This window comes from Macaca nemestrina, chromosome 19 (assembly GCF_043159975.1).
Source record: "Macaca nemestrina isolate mMacNem1 chromosome 19, mMacNem.hap1, whole genome shotgun sequence".
Classification (NCBI taxonomy): domain Eukaryota; kingdom Metazoa; phylum Chordata; class Mammalia; order Primates; family Cercopithecidae; genus Macaca; species Macaca nemestrina.
The window spans coordinates 79,051,399-79,065,898 of NC_092143.1; the positions used below are offsets into that span (position 1 = coordinate 79,051,399).

Here is a 14,500-nt window from a genome sequence, read left to right on the forward strand (position 1 = left end):
AGAGAGTTCTGCTCTCCCCTAGTTTTTCAGTCCTGATCGTATCAGCCTTCTTCCAGGTTGCAGAATACTACTTCCTGCTTTTGTGATGAGGAATGCTTTGGCTCTGATCTGGGGACTGCCTATGGCTATGCAGGTAGTTCCCAGGGAAGAACATCTGAGCTCCTGAGTCAGCCTGGGCAGGGGACTTGCAAATCCTTGGTAAAGTCACCTCTACCCAAGCTCTCTCATGGCCACGATTGTCTCTGCATTCTGTGATCCACCACGAATTACAGTGAAGAGAGGTTTTTCTGTGCACGACGTTTCTTAGCTAGAAAATTAAGACCATCACAAAACAGTCCAGGGCACTGTCAATCCTGGCAGTGCACATGTTGAAATGAGTATCTGTACTTCAACTGTTCTGTAAGTATTTTTTGAGCTTGTACTTTGTGCAAGGTGCTGAACTGAGTGTTTGAGGATTGATTCTCTGAGTCCTGGCAAAGAATGTGTGTCCAGTCAGAGGGATGAGCCTCAGACACAGGGAGAGGACACTGACAGGGCTCAGTGGGAGAGGACACTGACAGGGCTCAGTAGAACAGAACACGCAGGTTGCAGGATGGAGGTGGGAAAGGTGCTGAGTGAGGAGGGAAGGCCTTTTAGTGTGCCTCCTCTGTTCCCCTGCCCAGCAGCCACCTGCACCCTTGTTCCTGGCTGCGGGATGCTGTCCACAAGGCAGATTCCTTTCACAGAAGACAAAATCCTGTTGGCCTAATTTATCAGATGAACCTGCAGAAACAGAATAAATATTTATCTTATGAATTAGTGAATCTCTAAGCCTTCATTCATATATCCAGCTGGGAGGATGCCCTCATGCCTCAGCCCACACCATCCTGGAGCTGGCTCCATCAGCTAGGGAGAGCTAGTGGTTAAATATGCATGACTTTTAGGCTGAGGCAGGCAGATCACTAGAGTTCCAGAGTTTAAGACCAGCCTGACCAACATGGTAAAACCCTGTCTCTACTTAAAAACACAAAATTAGCTAGATGTAGTGGTGCACGCCTGTAATCCTAGCTACTCGGGAGGCTGAGGCAGGAGAATCACTTGAACCTGGGAGGCAGAGGTTGCAGTGAGCCAAGATCACGCCACTGCACTCCAGCCTGAGCAAAAGTGAGGCTCTGTCTCAAAAAAAAAAAAAAAAAGCATGATTTTTGTGAGCCAGTGTTAAGCAGTTGGTACCTTGACACTGCCCAGGAAGGGAGTATCACAGCATGGAAAGTCACAAACACTGCCCATTGGGGTCACCTTATTTTGTTTTATTTGTTGTGCACTGGTTTACCAGCACATCACTGGTTTAACCACTTGGATTCTGACAGTCTGTTTCCACCCGTTAATCTAGATAAGGATACCCGTTTCACAGCTTGGGGAGGGTCCCATGGATATACAGCCATGGACATACGGGAAGGTCTCACTGAATGGGAGGCCTGTTAGTATGTGTATAGAGGGAATTGCCCTTTCCCACAGTCCAAAGAGGATTGATCCAGACCCCAAGGATTTTCAAAAAGCTCATTCTCCCCTGAAGGGAAAATACTGCTATCCTAGTGGACCTATGCCATTTTCTAAGACTTGCCAAGCTTGAGAAGTCTTGCCCTGTCCAAAGAAACCACATGGATAATTCCCGTGACCGGCGTTGGCGGGCCTGGCTATTCCCACCAGCAGAACCGAAGGGTCCAATGAGTCACTGCTGCTTTGAAGGCTCAGGAAGCTCAGCCGCTGCTGATAGCCTGACCTACCCACAGGGAAAACCTATAATGTGTCCTTTGATAAAAATATGGCTGGTCTCTGCTCAGCTGACATCCTCCTCAGCTGCTATGTGTATGTGCCACTCCCTCCCACTGGCGTCAATGCAGCTCTCCCTGGTGCGTGAATCACCACGGTTCTTTCTGGTGCTGCTATTGACAAAAAAGTGAGCAATTTTAAGATTCTTACAGAGGGCCAGGTGCAGTGGCCTATGCCTGTAGTCCCAGCTACTTGGGAGGCTGAGGCAGGAGGATCGCTGGAACCCAGGAGCCCTGGGCTATAGTGCACTATGCTGATTGGGTGTCCACACTAAATTTGGCGCCAATATGGTGACCTCCTAGGAGCAAGGACCACCAGGTCACCTAAGGAGGAGTGAACCAGCCCAGGTCAGATGTGGAGCAGGTCAAAACTCCTGTGCTGATCAGTAGTGGGATTGCGCCTGCGAATAGCCACTGCACTCCAACCTAAGCAATGTAGCAAGACCCCATCACTAAAAAAAGAAAGATTATTAGAAGGGACATTCATGTTTCTTATTGAAGTAGTATGTCCTGCTCTGTTCTGATATATCAGGAAATCTTCTATTCAGTTTCTCACATTAAAATTTCATGTATTATTTTTCTGATTACAAAAGCCACACAGCTCTCCATAGGAAATTGGACCAGTCATGGTGGCTCACACCTGTAATCCTAACCCTTTAGGAGACCTAGGCAGGCAGATCACTTGAGGTCAGGAGTTCGAGACCAGCCTCGCCAACATGGTGAAACCCCATCTATACTGAAAATACAAAATTAGCTGAGTGTGGTGGCACGTGCCTGTAATCCCAGCTACTCAGGAGGCTGAAACAGCAAAATCACTTGAACCAGGGAGGCAGAGGTTGTAGTGAGGTAAGATTGTACCATTGCACTCTACCCTGGGCAAAAAGAGTGAAACTCCGTCTCAAAAAAAAAAAAAAAAAGACAAGAAAATTGGGAAATTGTCCTTCATTTTAGAATAGATGATATTCGTACTTGGAGTTTGCTCAAATGGAGCTATTTCAGTGGTGGAATAAGTAGGAAAGATAAAAGGCTGGTGCCAGTTAGCTACTACCATCCAGTGGGGGCAGGAATGAGCTGTAAATTTAGGGGTCCTTTTTTTGAGGACGGGGTTACATATTGATTTTTTTCTAGAGCCTTTGCTGACAGAAATCGTATCAGGCCATTTAAACTTCCTTTCTTCATCTGGGAATTCTTCCGCTGGGCTCAGCCTTCCTCAAACGGGCGCCCAGCTTCCAGGAGGTAATGACAGCCTGATAATCCTGTGTACTCAGGAATGCATTTTCCTTCAGAGTCAGCAGAAGCCTAGGTTCATTGAACTAATCAGAGGTTGGAGGCTGTGATATGATACCTTCAAATGTGCAGGTTGGCCGGCTAAGGGCGCCAGGCTGCGAATATTTGCATCCTTAACGCCAGGATCATCATCTTGGAAAACCAGGTTGCATCTTTTGAGGGCAAGAGCTGTAGCAGCAGGTAAAAACCAAAGATCCCAGGACAAAAACGCCGCCTACTGGATTTATCCAGAACATCCCATGAGTTTGAATTTTATTTTATTTTTTCCTAGCTAACCCCTGTGGGGCGGAACTGAAGAATGTTGAGAGAATGAAGGAGTAAATAGATGCATAGTGAAATGGCTGTGTTAGTCCATTCTCACATTGCTATAAAGAAATACCAAAGTCTGGGTAATTTATAAGAACAGAGGTTGAATTGGCTCACATTCTGCAGGCTGTACAGGAAGCATGGAGACATCTGCTCCTGGGGAGGCCTCAGGGAGCTTTGACTCATGGTGGGAGGCAAAGTGGGAGCAGGTTTCTTACATGGCAGGAGCCAGGACCAAGAGAGACAGGGGAGGTGCTACACACTTTCAAATGACCAGAGCTTGTGAGAACTCACTCACCATCATGAGCACAGTACCAAGAGGATGGCACTAAACCATTCATGAGAAACCCGCCCGCAAGATCCAATCACCTCCCCCCCACACCCCACCTCCAACACTGGGCATTACAACCGAACAGGAGATTTGGGTGGGGACACAGATCCAACCACATCAATGCCTCTCTGCGTTGAACCTCAGACCTAGATAGTAATTTCATGGGCGAATGTTGCTAGTGACAACACAGCCTTGTGATGTCCCAGTCTCTCCTCATGTGGCCCACCTAATGGGCCAAATCCCAGGTCAGGGCAGCTGCCTCTAGCCAACCACTCCAGCTGGTCTGTGATGTAGATCCAGCCCCCGGGCCAAAGCAGAGCTTCTCCTAAACTCCCCTTTCCCTTTCATTTCCTTGCATCTTTATGCCATTTACTTGAGTCACTCTTCTCCAAATACTCCCACTTCCTTCTGTCCTTGTTGATGAGCATGGCCCCGATGACCTGAGAAGGAAGCCAAGGTCATCATCAGTGTTTCCCTGACAAACCCATAAAGGCTGAGGAGTGAGAAGCAGCGTGTTACCCTTATTTTCTATTGTGATTGAAACTCTGTCACATTTAAGTAAGCTTCAGAGGTGGTCACTGGCAGTGGTGAGGCAGGTGGCTTCCTGAATCCCACCTCTCTAGGTGAGATAAGATGAGCCATTCTCGTAGAATGCTGGGGATGGTCTGATCTATGGTCCAGCCTCATGGAGACAGTAACAGAACCTGAGGTATTTTGGCAGAATTATCTTATTAAGCCAAGGGAAGTGAGTCTGTTACATCTGCATAATATCGGCACTACATACCTAAATCTGACAGTCAAGGTCTGTTGAAAGATGGTCTAGTGAATTTAAGACAGAAAATCTGTTTGTACTTTTTGTTGTTGTTGGACTGGGATGTTTTCAGTCTGAAAAATAATTCACAAAGTGATTATTATATAAAATAACTTCCGTGTACTTTTATCTCTGATCTATTTTGTAACAGAGCCTATGTAATGACTTCTTACAGTTTGCTTCAATATTTGACTCAGTTTTCATTTGTTTTCATCATTGTTCATTATATTTTAGCGTTCTCCTGGCATCTATGATAGCCAGTGGGAAAACGGATTAAAAATGTATTTTAAAAATTCAACAGGATGCATGGTTTGAGGCTTATCGGGCTGACGCATGATAATATCATCACAATGCTTTATCCTTATGTAACATAAGGATATGTTTCAAAAAGAGATTGAGAAAACCTTTAAAACCATAATTTAATTCTTGTGATATCTCTGTAAAAGAGGTATTATAATCCTGGACTTATAAACAAGGAATCTCGATGTAAGTAGTTAAATAACAAGCTATATCCTATTACAGACTCATGGTCAACTTTCTGATACCAAAAAGCTCAGAGTGCAAATCGTGCCGTTGACACACACACACACACACACGCACACGCACACACTACAGCTTTGGGAAGAAGAAATGGAAGTTTCAGCTTTTCTTGATTAAACAAAGGTATGTTATTCACCCACGTTCCCAAAGTTCACCTTATCCTCCTCTCTCCCTTGCCCCTTCCCCTCCCTCCTCTTCCCCCTTTCCCTCCACCTATAGAGCAAAGCCATTCCCCCCTTCCCCTGCACGGCTTCATAAACAGATCTTACCCCTGGACTCTAGATTATACACTGTCAATAATCAATAATAAGATACTCGGAGTGCCACCCACTAGTTAATCACTTGACAGGAACTAACTCATTTAAAATCACCAACCCATGGATATAGAAATGAAGACCAAGGTCTCAAGCCAGGGTTATGCGCTACTCCCACATGGCCCCCACACCTCTTGAGTGGAACCCAAACATTTGTGAGACCAGACAGATGTTGAGCACCTGCCTGATACAAAGCTCTGTGCTTGGCACTGGGAACATGGAATCCCCAAGGTGAAAGATCTCAAGGAGCCACAACCCCGCACATGGGGAGGGAAGTTTAGTTTACGTGCAATGTCAACAGTCTACCACACGATGCTGTAAGTGATGTGCTAGATCCATACACCTTGGTGTGATTGGAATACACAAGGAGCACCTAGCCCAGGCAGAATGGGTTGCAGGGAAGCTTCATAGGGGAACTGATGGATGGTGCACTGAGTCTTCAGGCTGCAGAGAGAAGCCTAGGCTGGCACAGTGAATGGCAGGAGCACAGCAGGCTTGAAGAGCTCAGCGTGTGGCTGAACCACAAGTGCTCCTCTTTCTAGGGCATGAAGGCTTATATGGGGGTGGCTGGAGATGAGGCCAACAGCTAGTCAGACAGCAGGTTATGAAGAGCCTCAGATCCCATCTTATGCTGATGTGGGTGATGGGCACCCATGAAGATTTTTGTTTCTTGCTGGGGTCTGTTGGTTGGGGAGCAGGTGGGAGCTGGCAAGGCCACTTATGGAGTCTGGTTGAAGAGGCTCTGGGACTCCAGGGAGAGTTGTCCAGAGCAACCTGATGTGTGATCCTGGGGCTGGAGCATGTTCTCTGGGAGGAGGGCATCCTCCTCATGGTATCAGGCTATGGAGAAGCTAAGCTTGTATAAGGAAAGGATGAACTGGGAGGAGGAGAGGACAGACGCCACTGAAAGGACACCTGCCCTTAACGGGGGACACCTGGGCTTAAGAAAACGAGACTTCCAGAGTGTCTGAGAAGGAGTGGTCGTGCAGTTTTAAAAAGAAAATAAATTCAAGGAAACAGATTTGGTCAACAGGTCGAGCACTGTAGATGGAGGAGCATAGAATGTAGTAGCTACAGGGAGCACTGGCCTTGGGGAGAACACAGTCAGCTGCAGGGGAGGAGCTGCAGGCAGGAGCACGGGAAGAGGGAGTGGAGGGAGGAGGCGGGGAGGGTGAGTATGGTGAGTATAGACAGCAGGGCACTGGCCAGGCCACGAGGGCAGGAGAGGTACAGCCAACGACAGGAGTTGGCTTTAGGCTTTTTTTTTTTCTAAGAAGGAAAAGACGTGTGTGTGTGTGCATGTGTGTGTGTGCGTGCATGTGTATGTGTGCATGCGTGTGTGTGTGTTTACAGAAAGAGCTGGGGAAAGGGAGAAGATGAAGATGCATTTGGGGAAGGGGTGATTCATCCCTGGGGTAGTGAGGGGTTGGGATCCTGGGCACAGATGGAAAACTTAGCCTTAGAGAGGGTACCAGGAAATACAACTTCTCAGGAGTCTGGAGAAGATAGTTAATCACACACTTATGTTTCTTCCCTCCACCTTTAGAACCTAAGAAAGAAGGAGCCAGAGATCTAGCAGCCTGATTTCTGATCAGAAGCTGCTGAGATTCCTGGCTTCTCCTCTGGACCCAGGGCCTTTCCTCTCACTCTTCTCTCCACCCCAGCCACACACCCCTGACTCCAGCACTCAATTTCCCGCCAGGACACACCGCAGATCACAGCATCTTGTGCTAGAGGAAACCGTTTACTATGTGTGGCCAAGGAGGGCTATTTGGCAGCCTGGGGATGCCAAAGAGAGAGCGAGAAGAGGGCTGGGCCCCGTCGCCTTCCTCCTCCCACAGTTACCCACCGGTGGAAGCAAAGGAGGAGGTGGAGAGAGGGATAGAGAGGCTCTTCCCAGGTTCCGGACTTTTCCAGTAAGGTTTCCATGTAATAGACCTAGGCAGGAACGAAGAATGGAGAGACTATTTCCCCAGACACTTTCACAAACATGGGAAGTAGATAAACTGGAAATTGAGGGGCTCCTGGCTGTTTGTGTGGTTGGTAGTGGGAACATCCTTTGGGAGTAAGTGACAAGCACCAAAACAATAATAACAAGACTACTAAAGGACTCACCTTTCAGTGAGACAGGAGGAGTAAGTTCCAGGTCTATTGTACAACATGACGACCACAGTTAACAACATGTGTCATAAACTTGAAAATCACCGAGTAGACTGTTAAATGTTCTCACTACACACAAAAAAATAAGATGTATGTGAGTTGATGCTGATGTTAATTAGCTTGCTTTAGCCATTCCACAATATATGCATATTTCAAAATGACATGTCATACACCATACATCTATGCAATATTTTGTCAACTAAAAAAATAATAACAAATAACAAAATAGTAACAAGACTGTTGATGAGCTCCTCACATATAGGATTCTCTCTCATCCTTGCAACATCCTCCGCCTGGCGGTTGTCCTTGCCTTTTGACAGGTGGGACAACTGTGACCTGGTTGGGGCGTGTCTGGCACCAGGCCCGTGGCTGAGGAGCCTGTAGGGAGGTGGTGAGGGAGGCATCATAGGGTGGTTGGGCAGCGTTGAGTGCTCAGCAGAAGCTGGAAACTCCACGCTTGTAACAGTCCCAATCTGTCCGCTGTGTGTGTTCAGCAGCCCAGGTTCAGCAGTGGAAGCAGCAGGAAGTTGGATTGACCTAGGATTGCGATTTTGCTAAGCAAGGCAGGGACCCTGAGGATATTGATCAGAGAGAGACTGAGGAATCAGAGGTAGGGGGAAGAAACAGCAGGAGGAGACCCTTACAGCGGCAGGCCTCCGTCCTGGCTGCACATCAGAGCTCCCAGGGAGCTCTGAAAAACTCTAGGTGTGCCCAACTCCAGCCATTCTGATTTAATTAGACTAGGGTGGAGTTGGGACCTTGCTGGCTTCTAAAGCCCTCCAGGTGATTGGAATAAGCAGACCAGGCTGAGGTGCGACTCAAAGCAGCACTTCCTTTTTTTTTTTTTTAATTTATTTTTTATTATTATTATACTTTAAGTTCTAGGGTACATGTGCATAACGTGCAGGTTTGTTACATATGTATACTTGTGCCATGTTGCTGTGCTGCACCCATCAACTCGTCAGCACCCATCAACTCGTCATTTACATCCCAATGCAATCCTTCCCCCCTCCCCTCTCCCCATGATAGGCCCCGGTGTGTGATGTTCCCCTTCCCGAGTCCAAGTGATCTCATTGTTCAGTTCCCACCTATGAGTGAGAACATGCGGTGTTTGGTTTTCTGTTCTTGTGATAGTTTGCTAAGAATGATGGTTTCCAGCCAAAGCAGCACTTCTTAAGGGTGATCCCACGGCAGGGCAGCAGCACTGAATATTTCCTGGAAATGCAAATCCATGAGCCCCACCCTAGACCTGCTGACTTAGATGTTTTAGGGGTGGGGCCCTCTGGGAAATTCTGATGTACCCTAGAGTTGGAGAACCACCGGCTGACAGGATCTGAGAGAGAGCAGTGGCGTTTGGGATGCTTAGAGCTGGAGTCGCCTGAGGGTGAGGAAGGATCAGAATGGGGCGGGTGGCTGGCGTGGAGTGCAGATCCAGGCCAATGGAGATCAGGGCTTGGGGAGATGGGGAGCTAAGAGCTGACTTGTCATTGTCTCAGGTGGTGTGGGACTTGTGATAGGCAGAGTGTGTGGTGAGGAGCTCAGGGACACAAGTCTCCCATAGATGTTTGGGTGGGGGAGTTGGCAAGGGACAGTGACCATCGAAGGCAACTCCTCAGGTACAGGACTGGGGAGCAGGAGAACGCGGACCCTGCCGTCCTGGGATTGCAGGGTAAAGGAGGTCCTGGCAGAGTCCAGTTCCAGGCATAGCCAGCAGGTGGAGGAGCGGAGGGAGTGCTCCAGGAGGAGGCGGAGGATGCCGAGATGGTGCAGCAAAACAAAGCTTCCAGGGGCAGGTGGAAGGACTCCAAAGAGAAAAGCACACAATGGGAAGGGCGGAAGGGAGCACGATCAGGTGCCGGGGCCCCACCCCCGCTGCACTCTGGATGTGAGGCCTTGAGAGAGTCACTTAGCCTCTCTGAGCCCCAGTTTCTTCATCCGCAAGCGGGAGTGATGATAGTAGGATCTCGGCCGTGGGTGTGAGGCATGGTGGGGCTTGCTGGTCTCCCAGCTCAAGTCGCGTCTGGGGCAGTGCAGCCTGGGTCTGGCTGCTGCTGGACTCTGGAGCCCTTGATGGTGCCAATCTCGGTTGCTCCTCGTCTGTTTTCCAGGCCTCCCTTCATCCCGGCTTGCTGTCTATGGTTCAGAAAGCTCACCGTTTTACTTCTTTCCTGTGTGATGCTGGGCAAAGCAGACAATCACTGTGACACTTAGTGTTTTCATCGGTAACGGGGTAATCTCACCTTGCAGGATGGTAGTGAGATGAAATGAAGTGGGATGGTAGTGAGATGAAATGAAGTGGCGTAAATGCAGACACCTGGCACATTACAGAGCCCGACTCCTGGCTTCGTTTCTCTCTCCTTTGCACCACATGCAGGACTGGTGGGGGTCCAGCACTTCCTTTAGAAGTTACCTTGCCCTGTCTCTAATGACCCCAGCCACTATTACAAATCCTCACCCTCTGTATCTTCCAGAGGCTCTAAGGTGCTACAGGACAGTTTGTGAAGTAATTCCTCCAGGTGCTAAGCGTGTGTGTGGCGGGGAGGGTGACAGGTGTCTTACTCCAGCACCTTCTCGCCTGTGAGTTCATTAACCCAATTGTTCTCCACCTTGTCTGCAAACTATAATCAAATGGGGGAGTTTTCAGCATGTCACTGTCCATCTCCAGCCCAGGCCGTAAATCTATTCATCAGATTACTAATCTTGCTTTTTTATTATTGCTATTTGTGAGTATGATGTGCTCCCAGCTTCCTGCAGAGGAACGTGGTACCTGGGCAGAGTGGTGGGGAAGGTAGGTCGGGGCCTTGCAGAACTTCTCATGTCTCACTACTTGGAGAGGTGACCCCCCCACTCCCACCCTAGTCCCGAAGCTCCCTCAGGGCATGCTTCAGGCTCTGCTAACCCTGCTGCCCCCCACCCCACCCCCAGGACCGAGTGCACGTGTGTGAGACCTCACTGCTGTGACGTTGGAGGAAGGTATCTTTGCCAAATGTGCACACAAACAGGACTGCTTATATTACCAAAGCACTGCACGAAGTTTGTTTCAGAAAACACTGTTTTCCATGAGTGAAACAGAAAGCTACCTGAGTCCCCATCAATTACCTTTGCCCTTGAGACCTTGAGTTAAGTGCTTTTCAATTGAATCAGGCATAAGGAACAGTGTACTTCTTGCCTGTTAATAGCAGAAACCAACCCATTTTGAAAATTGCATTGGGAAATGTCTTCTTGGGGATTTATAGGACAAAAATTGTTCCACGATTTTAGACACAGCTTATTTTCCCCCCATTTACACAAAATTTGTAAGGAAAAAACTGGTGATGTTCGAAACAACCGTGTACAAAAATGTTTACAGATGTACTTTTCTACAGTGTTAGTATCCTGTTTCACACACTAAAAGTCACCCAGTAACAAATTAAGGAACCAATAAAGAATCAGAGAAGCAGCACGCCTGCCTCCAGATCATAACCAGGAGACCTGATGAATCCTGGCCGCCAGTTTCAGGTACCCTCATAGAAAACATCCCTGGTACTTCACAAGCTTTGCTGTGGCTACAGAGCCATCTTGTGGTTCTGTGCAGTATCAGCTCCAAGGAATAGGACCGCACGAAGCCTTTCTCAGTCTATCAGCACCTAAAATGCGGCTTGGGACAAGTGCTTGTTTGTAATCAATAAAATCCATTCCTTCCCGCCGCACCGTGTCAGCGTTTGCGCTGCTCTCCTGAGTCGGGGGAGGTGAATAAGACAGAAAGAACAAGTAAAGAGGAGGGCAGGCTTGAGAACTGGCAAGAACTTGAGCTCTGGGAAATCTCTGTAGCTTAAGGAATAATATGTTCATCTATCCGTGGTCCTATGCAACCAATTTACTGGCCAGGCCAGGAGAAAGAGCTGTCTAGCCTTTTCCATGTGACAAGGAAACGGTAACAATAGATATGAGATCTTTCTGAATTTTCTCAATTCTCAAGGCTTGAAGCCTGGCTACCTTTGGGAAAAGACATTTCCGTAGGATGTGTCAGATCTCTCCGTGTTTCAATGTTTCTGTCCAACAGTGTAGGTCAATGTCAGTGTTCTAGGATGCAATATTTATAGGGTTCCCTTTTGCCTGGCCTTATCTTGCTTTCAGGGAGACGTGCACAGCCCTGTCTGCAAACATGCTCTGTGGCCTTTTGATTTGATGTGTTCCAGTTTGAATGGCAGCTGGGCTTGTTAATTATGACTGCTATGCACCCTGGAGAAAATCTAGTAATCTTTATCAAATAATTTAAAATGAATACCATAGTAACGTGTTGAAACACTTGGAATAAGCTTGAGACTTCTACCAGAGAATCTGAAGAATAGCTTGAGATCCACAATAACTCTACAGTTTTCCACAGATAGATATTATGATGATTGGATTTTTTGATTAATTTTTAAAAATTCAATATTGATATAGGAGCTTGGAAACAAAAGTAGCTAAATATGTTAGAAGGTACTGGAACCTTGGGATATGTTTCATGAGGTTGTTTATTAGTAACCAGATTGCAGTGACATAAATCTATTGATGCTATAGGAATTTTTCTTACAAATACTAATTACACTTTCCATTAAAAAGAAATACATGTCCATTATATAAATTTGAAACCATATAAATTTCAAGAGAAGATAAATGATTCATATTCTTATTACTGTTAATATTTCATACATTGCTTTCAGTTTTCTTTTTATGTAGTGTTTAAAATATAGTCTTGTGATGATAGACACATTATTTCATCTTTTCCTCTAACGTTATGTCTCTCTGTTAACGAACTTTTTATAAATATCATTTTAATAACAGCACAACAGTTCTAATATAGACAAAAAGTTATGCACAGACATACATTTACCTTATTATTAAAAACACTCCCCAAAGCCTGGGCAACATAGTAAAACCTCATCACTATAAAAAAAAAAGTCATTTTTTAATTGGTTGGGCATGGTGGTATGCACCTGTAATCCTATCTACTCAGGAGGCTGGGGCAGGCCCATCCCTTGCGCTGAGGAGTTTAAGGCAGCAGTGAGCTGACTGTGGCACAGGACTCCAGCCTGGGCAACAGAGCAAGACTTCATCTCCTAACAACAACAAAAAAACCTCCCCAAAGAGAAGCAAATATGTAAACTAGGATTGTTTCTTATTCCTTGCTATTATGCATAATACTGCAGTGCAAGTCTTTGTGCAAAAATTTGCCTAGTTTTTTTTTTTTTTTTTTTTTTTTTGTGAGACAGAGTCTCACTCTGTCACCCAGGCTGGAGGGCAGTGGCTTGATCTTGGCTCACTGCAACCTCTGCCTCCCGGGTTCAAGCAATTCTCCTGCCTCAGCCTCCCAAGTAGCTGGGACTACAGGCATGTGCCACTGTGCCTGGCTCGTTTTTGTATTTTTAGTAGCGATGGGGTTTCACCATGTTGGCCAGGCTGGTTTTGAACTCGTGATATGGTTTTGAACTCAGGTAATCCACCCACCTCAACCTCCCAAAGTACTGGGATTACAGATGTGAACCACTGTACCCAGCCTAGATTTAGAATTATTACTTTAGGATACAGTCCCAGAAATAAAATGACTGCATCGAAGGATATCCACATATTCACAGGCCTCTATCACCATCCTGCTTTCCACAGGAAGTACCCACTGGCACTTCCACAAACAATATCCGAGAATACTTAAGACGCATGATGTTAAGAAAGGATTCACAATTAACCCCACCCGCCACAGACCAGATCATTATCACCCTGTCTTCAGTGAAGGAACCCTCTGCCAGGGTGTGGTGGTGGAGCAGGTGTCCTGAGCTTGAACACTACACCTTTCATGATAGGTACTTATGGCCCCCAAAACAAATAAGCATGTGGACGTCGTTTCTGGCTTTCTGTTTGTACTCCGTCCCTCTTCTTGGGCCAACCAGGCACTGCCCAAGCTTCCCAAGCTTGTGCTCAGCTCCCCTTTTCTGTCATTCAGGCCCTGCCAGGGGTTAACACAGCAGTCCTTGCTGTGTTATCGTGCATGCTGGAATGACTTTTTCTTTCCTCCAGGTGTCCAACATCCTCCTATTCTTCTGCTTGTGGTTTGCAAGACACTGTGTAACCTCAGATTATAAAGTTCCCACACATATCCCCCTCTTACCCACTCCAGGGCCTAATTCTTTTCTTTTCTTTTCTCTTTCTTTCTTTTTCCTTTTTCTTTTTTTTTTTTTTTTTGAGACAGGGTCTCATTCTCCCCCAGGCTGAATGAAGTGCAGTGGCACAATCACGGCTCACTGTATCTTCAACCTCCCAGGCTCAGGGGATCCTTCCACCTCAGCTTCCCGAGTAGCTGGGACTATAGGCGTGCACGACCACACCCAGGTATTAGTAATTTTTGTATTTTTTGTAGAAACGGGGTTTTACCATGTTGGTGAGGCTGGTCTCAAACTCCTGGCCTCAAGTAATCCGCCCGTCTTGGCCTTCCAAAGTACTGAGATTACAGGCGTGAGCCATCACACCCGGCCCTGATTCATTTCTTTGGTTTAAAGTGTAAATGGTGTTTCTTGTCACCTTTTAAAATGTGTCTGCTCTTGGGAAAGGAAATTCGTTAAACTGCTTCAGACCGTAATTATCTTAATATGAGGTAATCTATCAGGCCCCTCCCTTCTCCCCCTTTATTTCTCCTGCCCCCACCGCCTCCTTTTTCTTTCTTCCTTTCCTCCCTTTCATACAGTTTTATGTATATAAGTGTTTTTAAAAGCCAAACAGTTTTAGAAGGCTTATAACAAAAAAAGAGGCATCTCTCCCTCCACCCTTCCTCATTCCCAGTTCTGACTTCTTAGAAAGCAACCGCTCTTTTAACTTTTCCTTCTGGTTTTGGCCTCCATATTTCTAAATAAATGGGAATACTGTGATTTTTTGACTTAAAAAAAAAGCTTTTAGATAGTGCTTGTGGTTTCTGTTATAGAAGATGAAT

At 46.6% G+C, this 14,500-nt stretch overlaps 1 long non-coding RNA gene across 1 annotated transcript; it reads right to left on the reverse strand.

Moving 5' to 3' along the window:
- Positions 1-269: 269 nt before the first annotated feature.
- Positions 270-14,087, reverse strand: LOC105478866 (uncharacterized). Its single transcript, XR_985544.2, has 4 exons — positions 13,948-14,087; positions 7,516-7,629; positions 4,520-4,620; positions 270-762 (listed from the first exon to the last, which is right to left on the reverse strand). It is a non-coding gene; the product is annotated as an uncharacterized lncRNA (long non-coding RNA).
- Between the last annotated feature and the right edge of the window lie 413 nt (positions 14,088-14,500).